Genomic DNA, 9,683 nt, shown 5'->3' with positions numbered 1-9,683 from the left:
GCTCTCCTCCTCGGGCAGTGCTCCCCACACTCCACGTCCACCCATGCTCTCCTCCTCGGGCAGTACTCCCCACACTCACGCCCACCCATGCTCAGCCCAGCCTCCCAAGGCAGGATTGTTTGAGGCAGGACTGGACTTCTAGCATCTGGGCAGGTGGGAGACTGCTCATGCTCTTTCTGTCCACAGTGTGGCTGGGAGCCATGCCGACCAGCCCGGAATGTCGGTGTTGTACTGCCCGTGCGCACTGCCTACTGCCCAGCCCTTCGCAGTGCACAGGGGAAACTGGCCCGGAGAGGGAGAGTTCAGCCCAGGGGCTCACAGTGCTGGGCTGCAGCCTAAATGAGGTAACCGACTTCTTCAATCATAACACTTCCAGACACAGTACTAAGCCCTCTAAGCAACAACAGTCTTACAAATCAGTCCTTGAATCATCCCATTTTCCAGAGAAGGAAACTGAGGCTCAGGAGTTTAAATGACTTGCCTAAGATCATGTATTTCGGAACTACAGAAGCCGGGATTTGAACCCCGCTCCATCTCTGGCTCTGGAACTTGCCCTGTCAATCATGACCCTTTTGCCTCAAATGTCCAACCCTCGGAGAGTGTCCTATGGTGTTCCGTTTGGCTCTGCGTCGCCCAACCCATCTCAGCTGAGAGGAGGTGTAACAGCCCTGGCGCCTGCCAAGGGTTAATGGTAGTAGGGACTAAGTGATTCCAGATGGGCCAGCCGGACGGATTGGCTGGCCGGAAACTGGCGGCCGCCAGCTTCCCGGGGGAGCCACCACCAGCTACCCCTCCCCTCTGGGCTGCATCTCTGGCCCCCAGCTGTCCGCTTGCCCTGGGGCCCATTAGTCTCCTCTCCCTAGCCAGGGCCCGACTCTAAGGAACTTGCAGACAGAGCACACCAGGGCCTGCCAGCACAGTGAGTTTCCCTTTAGGTACAGTTGGGGAAACTGAGGCTCAGGGAGGACAGGGTACCTATCCAAGTTCACAGCTGGGGCTCCTGACTCCTAGACTAGCTTTGGGGGGAACGAGGGATTGAAACACCTCCTTGCTGCACCTGAGTTACCCGGGTCACAGCCGTTGGGCCAAGACTTCGGAGGTGAATGGCCAAGGCAAATGCCAGGAGGGGGGTTGTAAAGACTGATGGGGTTTTGGGCATAAGAAATCCTTGTGCAGCTGACCCTATGGTCTTTAGAGTCCCCACATTCCCCTATGACCCACAAAGCTTCCACAAAGCTGCCACAAAGCTGGGAAAGGCCCCCCTTGGGAGGCCCTCATGGCCCCCACCCTGTGGTTTGGGGTCAGTCTGAGAACCCCTTGCCCCCTCTGGGGCCCAGCCCAGATGCTCTGCTGGGCATTCCTCACTGGAACAAGACCAGATATAACCACAACATAGGTTACTGTGGTTGGCACAAAATTGCGGCTCAAGCAACATGTTGCTTTGTGAACAGGGCTCGAGTGAGTCCCAAGAAAGGAAGGGGTAGGCAGGGGAACAGAGTTAGCTGCTTCTGTGTGACCTGGGACTTCCTGCCCTATCTGAGCCTCAGTTCCCCTTGTGTATGGTAGTGGGCGCAGGGGTGACTTAACTCAACTCTTGAAGCTCTTTTTAAATGATGCCCTTTTGCATCTAAGGGACAGGCGTCTGTGATTAGAGACATCTTATCTGAGGAGATAACACTGGGAGAAGTGAAGGGGTGAGGCCCAACTGGGGTCCTGCAGGAGACCCTGGTTGGGAGGGAGGGCAGGAGGATGGCAATGGAACATAGCAGGTGCTCGGACATCTCTGTTGAGTGACTGAATGAGAGACAAGGAAAGGGGTAAGCAGAACAGGAGAGCCAGTCTACACTGGAATGTGGGTCTTCTGTCTGTCCATTGTGTCACTCACAAGACTTGATTCTGCTCCAGTTCCTCCATTGCTGTGTGAGCTTGGGAAGCTCGTTCCACTCCTCTGGGCTTCAGTTTCCTTGTCTATAAAATGGGGGGAATAATCCTTTCCTGGGACTCCAGGGGCTTTGAGATAATAGAAAGGACAATGTCTGGAAATCTGAAGTATGCTGTGGTGACCTTGGACAAGTCTTTTTCCTCTTCTGCACCAATTCACTCCTGGGCCTTGGTTTCTTCTTCTGAGAAGTGACTGATAATCTTGGAAGGTCTTTCCATCTCTCAAGTCGCCTCTTCTCAGAAGCCCTCCCTGATTCCCTCCAAACTCAATTAGATGCCCTTGTAATTGCATTCTCAGCCACCTGCCCTCCTTTGGAGTACTTGTCTGTGCACCATCTTTCTCCTACCAACCTGGGTGCCCCTGAGGTCAAGGACTGTGTCCTACTGACTAGTGCATCCCCAACACCCAGCACAGTGTTTGGCACATAGTAGGTGCTCAACATGCTTGTTCAATGAATGTATGTTGACTGAACCAACAGTATAAGTTATCAGAGCACGCTTTATAGATGGGGAAACTGAGGCACGGAGAAGGGACACGCCCCTAGATGCCAGGCGAGGGGAGGCTGCCACTCGAAACAGCATCAGGCAAATGGGGCTGGGGCACACTTTAATAAAAGTGACTCAGCGGCTGGCGTGGGCTGTGGAATTTCTAAACATCCCCTCACATCCTGCGAGAGCAGGCGACGGGAGGGAGCAAGCAGAGGGAAAAGAGGAAGAAAAACAAGAAACTTGGGGGAAAAGAAAGAGAGGAGGGAAAAAACTAAAATTGAAAACAGACGCACGCGTCCACCCTCACGGCTCCACCGCCCCCCTTCTCCAGCTGGGCCAATCAGAGGCCGCCCTGCAGCCTTTCCCCCAAAGTGGGGGGGGCAGGGAAGCCCACAGTGGTGTGAGCTCCGTTCAGGGGGCTGCCAGCAGCCCGCAGTCCTTGCCCGCCCCGTCTGGGACCCAGGATCACTCTGAGCAACTTGGAACGGGAGAGGAGGAGGACAAGGAGAGAGCCGGGCCCCTTTGACCAGCGCCGCCAGGCAGCAGCCTGTGTGGAGCGACACAGACAGCCTGACCCAGGGCGGCCCCTCCTGGCTACCCTGCTCCTCCCTAAGGATGCTTTGGGTCTGAGGCCACTCCTCACCCCTGCAGACCCCCACTCCTTCCCTTCTCTTGAGGCTCCGGGAGCCTACAACAGTCCTTTCTGCCCTCCTACCCAGCTGCTGCCCCATTTCTAGCCAGCAAAGACTTTCTGATAACGGGAGAGGGCAGTGAGGAGGACTTCCTGGAGGGGGTGACAGCCCAGAGCCTGGAACCTTGCCCACACCAGAAGTCATCGGCAGCAAGGTAAGTGCTCGTGAGAGGGTAACCCCAATTCCTTGTCCTGTCCCTGTACCGTAACCTGTGCCTTCTCAAGCAGGTCAAAAATGGAAAATATTTTTAACAAAACCAGATGGGGAGAAACGGGAGGCTATGGGCAATATCAGGGCTGGAGGAACCAATTTTGTCTTCTCTCCTGCTTGGGCTGCTTCTGGGGAGGGTGGCCCAGGCCTCCTCAGCCCTGCCGCCCCTTGCCCACCTCAAATGACCCCCAGAGCTGTCCTGGTGCCATGCCAAGTGGGGCTCTCTAAAGCACAGCACTGCCTGTTGGGGGGGAGGGGAGCGGGGAGGGAGTGAGAAGGAAATTCGGAGATGGCAAGCAGGGCACACGGAACAGGGACCGAGCAGGGGACAGGGGACAGGGGACTCAGAGCCGTAGCCCTACCCCTCAGTCCAAGCCTTGTCCTTAAAAATCTGTTTTGGCTTTAGGCCAGTCAGTGGCCAGGCAACCTCTGGGGATTGAAATGGATTTGCAAATTTTCCAGATTCCTAAGATGTCCTTCCAAACCCCCAGTGGCTGGGAAAGTTCGAATGCGAGGGGCTGGGGCTTGGCAGGCCGTATCCACGCAGCTGGGGCTGGGGGTCTGGGACCCAGCCCTGGGGCCCCTCTGTGAAGAAATAGGGTCGGCCGCTGGGACCTTTCCCCTGGTCCCAGGCAGCTGCTCAGGCCCCCTGGCTGTCCCCCTCCTTCCACCCCTCTCTACGGCATCCTAAAAACATGAATCGGATCACGATTCCTGCGTGACTCTCCGGTGTAGAAAGAGCCCATAGAAAGCCCAGACTCCCGACCATGCCGCCTCTGATTGACGCTCACTGCTTGCCAGGACTGTGTGGGGTGCTTTCCAAGTGTAATCTCCTGTACCGCTAAACAGCAACTCCGGAGGCAGGGACAGGTTTTACTCATGCCTTTCGTGTAGGGAAACTGAGGCTCAGCAGCCACAACACTGTACCACACGGTACACTAGTAAGTGCTGAAGTGTCTGTAGATAGTAAACTCCCTGCCCCATCACTCCAAACTGGGTCTTTGTGTTCCTTTTCTTTCCAGTCAGATCCCGGGGTTCCCAGAAGGAACGTGCATGATCTTGTCTGTGGACACACCCTGCACTTTCCCTTCGAGGATCCTTCCCACTCTACCTCCTCTAGGCAGCCTCCTCTGGTTCTTCCAGTCTCTCAAGTGCTTGCCATGCCCTTCTCACTGGCACCTTGTTGTGTGGACTTTTCTCTCTGTTTGTGTTCTGCCTGCACATCCGAGATCCTTCCAAAGCCCCCCTACCCCGGCCTCACCATCTTGTGTTCTGTCCCCATGTCCCCCCTGCTGGCAATGGGGCTGAGAAAATGTGCTGGGAAGGGAGGGGAGACTGGCTGAAGACCTTCTGTTCTCAGGTGTGAGACCAGAACCCAGGCCTCTTGTCTCCCCTGGGGCACCCTCCCAGAACCTTGTGCAGTTCCTCCAGACTGTGTTTTTCTGTGTCAAACAGGGAGGAGTGTCCTGCCTGCATCTGTGATCCCAAAGTGCACAGAGGCCTCTAGTGAGATCTTCTGAAGTCATGCAGTCCTCCTCTGCCTCTGAGCTGGAGGGCCCTGAGTCCACAGCACTTGGGGACAGGAGGACCATGTTGGTCACTGTCATTAAGTGCTGATCCCATACCAGGCACAGAGCCTGGGACCTCACATACCTTGCAATCCCCACAGCAGGTCTTTGGAACCAGGATTATGTGCACTGCTTTGCAGACAAGGGAACCAAGGCTCAGAGTGACTTCCCCAGGGTCACATAGTAGAGTCCCCCGGTCTGCCTGAATATGAAAACTTATTCCCCTTGCTACTCATGGGGTCCCTGGTCAGAGAAGGGGAGTCTCCGTCCTCCCACAGAACTGCCCCTGGCTCCAGTGCCTCCAGCAGCAGAAAGTTCAGGGTCAGGCTTGACCTGCTCCCAGGTCTGTGTGGCCCCAGCCTCATCCTGAATGAGGGCCATCTGGTCAATACTCTCCCCTCAGCGGTGCTCGGGCAGGCCTCCCTCCTCTGTGGGAAGAAGAGCCGAGACTTGTAATTGCCCACAGATGTGGGCAAGAAAGCACCATGGATTCAGAGTCAGGAGACCTGGCACTTGCCCTGGCTCAACTCAGACCCATTGTCTGGCCCGGCTCAAGTGCCCATGTCTTCTTTCTGAGCTGCGTCTGTGTCTGGAGAGCTGGGAGCATCCCGGGTGACCAATGCCAGGTTTGGGCATCAGTTGACCATGCATTAGCCTCAGTTTGGCTTCTGGCTGACTGTGTGATCCTGCGTCCATGCTCTGCCTCTCTGGTATCAGTCCCCAGCTCTGTCAGCAGCAGGACAGTATGTGGGCTCCATGAGCTAACTGTGTGGATAAGACACTTAGCATGGTCCCTGTACTTCATGGGTGGAACCTAACGTCATTGGCTAAGAAAGAGCCACTGCTCTCCCACCTCCTGCACAGAACAACTTGGCTGTGAATTTGGTCTGCAGTCTGCCTGTGGAAGGGACCTAGACACCATGGTATTCTGAAAGCTCAGAACTTCCACCCCCCAGGCACAGCCTGGCTCTGAGATCAGCTGCCTTTGGGCTGAACGAGCAGACTGGGCGTTTTGCTCAGGACAGGCTACTGAGTATGGTGAAGAGGGAGGGAGGAAGGAACGGGTACCCAGACCTCCCTGAAACACATACATCCCCTGCCTACCCCATATTTTGCACACGAGTCGAAGCCTGAAGTCAGTGGACCCTTGGAAGGGGGGAGATCTTTCTCCACTGTTTTTCGCAGGCTCCCACCCCCCCCCTCCCACCCCAGGAGCCTCCCCAGGGTCGAAGCTTGTAGCGCCTCAGCCGGAAAGTGGTATGCACAGGATGATATAACAGGGGCCAGCCCTTTCTGAGCACTTCCATTGTGCTTTACATCCATTACCGCGACGCTCATTGCTGTATTCCTCAGCGCTTAGAACAGGCCTGGCATTCAGTAAGTACTTAAATATTTGCTGAACTAATTTAATCATCACATCAACTTCTATGAGTAGACATAAGCTCTCTGTGTTTTACAGATGAGAAAATGTCCAGAGAGGTTAGGTCAGTTGCCCAAAGTCCAACAGCTAGGAATTTGTGGGGCCAGCACTTGCGCCTGGGTGTTTCTGACTCGGGCGCCCTGATGAGAGGCTGGGTGGGGCCTGGGCTACCCCTTGGGATCCAGTGTAAATTCGGAGAATGTGCCTCGGTGGTGGGGGCCCCTCAGTGTTCCAGAGGTGGTCATCAGACCCTGGAACCCATGCTAGGTGCCTGTGGGTGAGTCAGTCTCTCGCTGGGCCTCAGTTTCCCTATCAGTAAAACAAGGAGATTGAATGAGAGGATCCCTGAGCTCTTTCCAGCCCTAAAACTAAATTCCAGGATTCCAGGCCATGCCAGCCCGTATTGGAAGCCGCACAAGCCCTGTTGTGTACTCAGGGATCATGCATATTTAACCTCACAGTGAAAGGGTTATTTTCTTACCCTTTGCCCACATGTCAGAGAAAGCAATCAGGATTGATGACCACTAATGGAAAACTGTTACCTGCAATAACTAGGAAGAACTTTCTGACAATTAAGAGCAGCCTGTTAATGCATTCAGTTTCTTAGGGAGCACCAAAGATGTGTTCGCGCAGAGTCCCTGTGCCCATTTTCCTGGGATACTGAGGGAGGAGGGTGAGGAGGTGTGCCTGTTAGGGTCTGTGTGTGGCTGCTCTGGCCCTGTAGGTCTCTTCCAATGCTAATTTTTTTTGGACCTCATACACTCCGATTTCAAGAGGAAGCAAGGCATTGGCCCATGGTAGATGGACAAACGGTGAGGTCCAGAGGTGAGGGCATGGAGGCAGAGACCCGCCTCTGGGGGAAAGGGGCGTGAAACTCACATGCTATTGATTCCAGTGTAGCAGTCCAGCTCAAGTCCCTCCTGAGACTTCAGGCCTAGAGCCCTCAGACAAAAGGGCTTCCTGAGCCCTCAGGCCAGACCCCAACACCACCCCCACCTTCCAGATGCTTTCTGGGCACCCACCCCCAGTCTAGTGTAGGTAGTTGAAAATCAAAGTGTATCGCTTTAGCTGCATTAATACCCTCTCCTCGCCTCACTTCATTCAGATCAGGGCTATTTGATGTCTCAGGTGCCCAAAACCTTACATCTGCAAGAAGTACCAGCTTCTCCTTCCTGTAATGGGACGTGGGGGCAGCAGGGCCAGGAGATCAGACAACTCCTGAAGGTCAGAGATGATAAGGTGGGAAACTGAGGCCCAGAAGGGGGGGTATGAACCTCAGGTTACGCAGACTGCCAGGGATAGCACTGAGCCCAGGGCCAGCCTGCAGGCCTGGCCTTCCTCCTAGGCCACGGTGTGTGCTATACCTCCACCACCCACCTTGTGGTCCGCCCAGGGCTCAGGCTCCAGCTCTCCCTGGGGTGAGGCCACAGGGCACAGTTCGGGTTGAAGAAGAGCCATGCCATCCCAACAAGTGGTGGGAACCCCCCTGGGTAATTTTGTGAACCACAGAGCTTTTTGTCACATTGCTTCTCCATTCTGGCTATAATTTCCTTTTATATAAAATGGTGCATGGGGGTGGGGGTGGGGGTGGGGGTGTGGTTAGGGAGCAGCACAGTGACCCTAGAGGCTCCATCCAGCTCCGCCTTTAACCCCTGAGAGCCCCTAGCAGGTACAGAGAGATGGATAAACAGATTGGTGGATGGATGGAAAGATTGGTGAACAGGTGGCTTCCCCTGTAGTCCAAGGAACGGAGGTGACTTCATGATCATTCACCCTGTGCGGTCACAGAGGCCTCTATGCTTACAAGGGCCCTGCACTTGAAATCTTTAATCATTTTTAACAAGGGCCCCCATGTTTTCATTTTGCACTTGGCCCCACAAATTTTTTATTTATATATATATATATATAATACATATATAGCTGATCCTGCCAGGGAGTTCAGGTTGGGTCTGAGATGGCTTCATCTCCCTGCCTCCACTGTCCGCATTGTAATTCATGCCCTCCCACAAAATGCCAACCTGCTTCCATCCCTCTCTGTAGCAGAGGCCTCCCACCCCATAGTGCTTGGAGTTGCCCATCCAGCAGCTAGCCCCCATCTACATTATCGGTGCCCTGAAAAATGGCTTTTTTGTGCCTCCAGGACAAAGCCCAAATCCTGACCCAGCACTCTAAATCACTCCCAAAGTGATCTCTGCCCTCCTTCCCTGCCCATCGCCTACCTCTTTGCTGAAGAGCCCCGATTTCTAACCCAACAGATCTCTCTCTGCCATTTCTCCCAGATGCCTGAGATCTCCCACTTCCCTGCCTGCTCACACAGAGCCCCTGTGCAATAATACCCTTCCCTGGCATCATCCACCAAGGAGTCTAAACCGGAAGGCCTAGCTCAAGGCCACCCCCACCTCCACTGGGACAATGGTACACATAACAGTTATCATCGACTGAGCACCTGCTGTGTGTCAGGTGCATTCACCATCATCTTTAACTCACAGCAAAGGAAGAGGAAGTCTCTTATGCCATTTTCCAGGAAATCGGGACTCAGGGAACTTAAGCTCAGAGGTCACAGTTGTGAGGGAGCAGGACTGGCACCTGGCCGCGGATTGGGTGGATTCAAGCTGGAATTGTTGCCCTGATCAGGCTGGGATCCCATGCACTTTCTGTGTCCCAGGTGGCATCAGGCACAGCATGCTGGCATCAGGGTTCCAGTGGTCTGTTCTGCCCCCTCGCTAGCCTGTCCCATCACCTCCCTGGAGGAGCAGGGTCACCTTCTCCTGCCCATCCCAGTTCCCCAGCCTAGTGATTTCTTAGTTATGAGGGTCCTCAGCCCCAGGCCTTAGGATCAGAAGAGCTGACCCTACATAACCATTTGATCTCTCATGCTGGGTAAGCAACTATTGAGCACCTACTGTAAGCCTAATCCCTTTTTAGGAACTTGGAGACATCCCCCCAAATTGTTAGGTAGGTTTCCTCATTTGTGGGACATCAAATTAAGGGACTAAGACACAGGTACGGGAAAGAGCTTGCTGACAGACAGTGGGCTGGGGGGTCATTAGACTTGGGTTCTGGGTGGGCGTCTAAATCCCCGATTACCCAGGAGGAAACACCCAGTCCCCATCCTGGCTGAGCCTGCTGACAACACCAATATCAACAGCAGCACCCCTTCCTGAGAAGCCCTTTAGCAGAGGGGCTTTCCTGCCCTCTCATTTATCACATGCATCCCTCTGCTGACAGGCCTGGCCAGCGGGGTCTCAGCGGTGCACTCAGTGCCAAGTGAGTGAGTGAGTGAGAGAGTGACTTACTCTCCCATGAGTGAGTAAAGAATAATAACGTGACCACTGACTGCAGAGGGCAGTGTGCCAGGCCCTG

At 54.5% G+C, this 9,683-nt stretch overlaps 1 protein-coding gene across 2 annotated transcripts in view; it reads left to right on the top strand.

Moving 5' to 3' along the window:
- Positions 1 to 901: 901 nt before the first annotated feature.
- The window catches only part of PDGFRB (platelet derived growth factor receptor beta), a 42,125-nt gene continuing 33,343 nt past the window's right edge, over positions 902 to 9,683 (top strand). The window contains exons 1-2 of one of the 2 annotated variants that reach the window (XM_066272993.1): positions 902 to 919; positions 3,150 to 3,276. The gene's annotated coding sequence lies outside the window, so the exon portion shown is untranslated. Of the gene's footprint in view, positions 920 to 2,818; positions 3,277 to 9,683 lie in introns of those variants that run through there. The other variant, XM_066272992.1, reaches the window with a different exon arrangement.

Source organism: Saccopteryx bilineata, chromosome 4 (genome assembly GCF_036850765.1).
Source record: "Saccopteryx bilineata isolate mSacBil1 chromosome 4, mSacBil1_pri_phased_curated, whole genome shotgun sequence".
Taxonomy (NCBI): Eukaryota; Metazoa; Chordata; class Mammalia; order Chiroptera; family Emballonuridae; genus Saccopteryx; species Saccopteryx bilineata.
The sequence above is the reverse complement of the archived record's forward strand: the minus strand, read 5'-3'. Positions and strand labels throughout refer to the sequence as shown.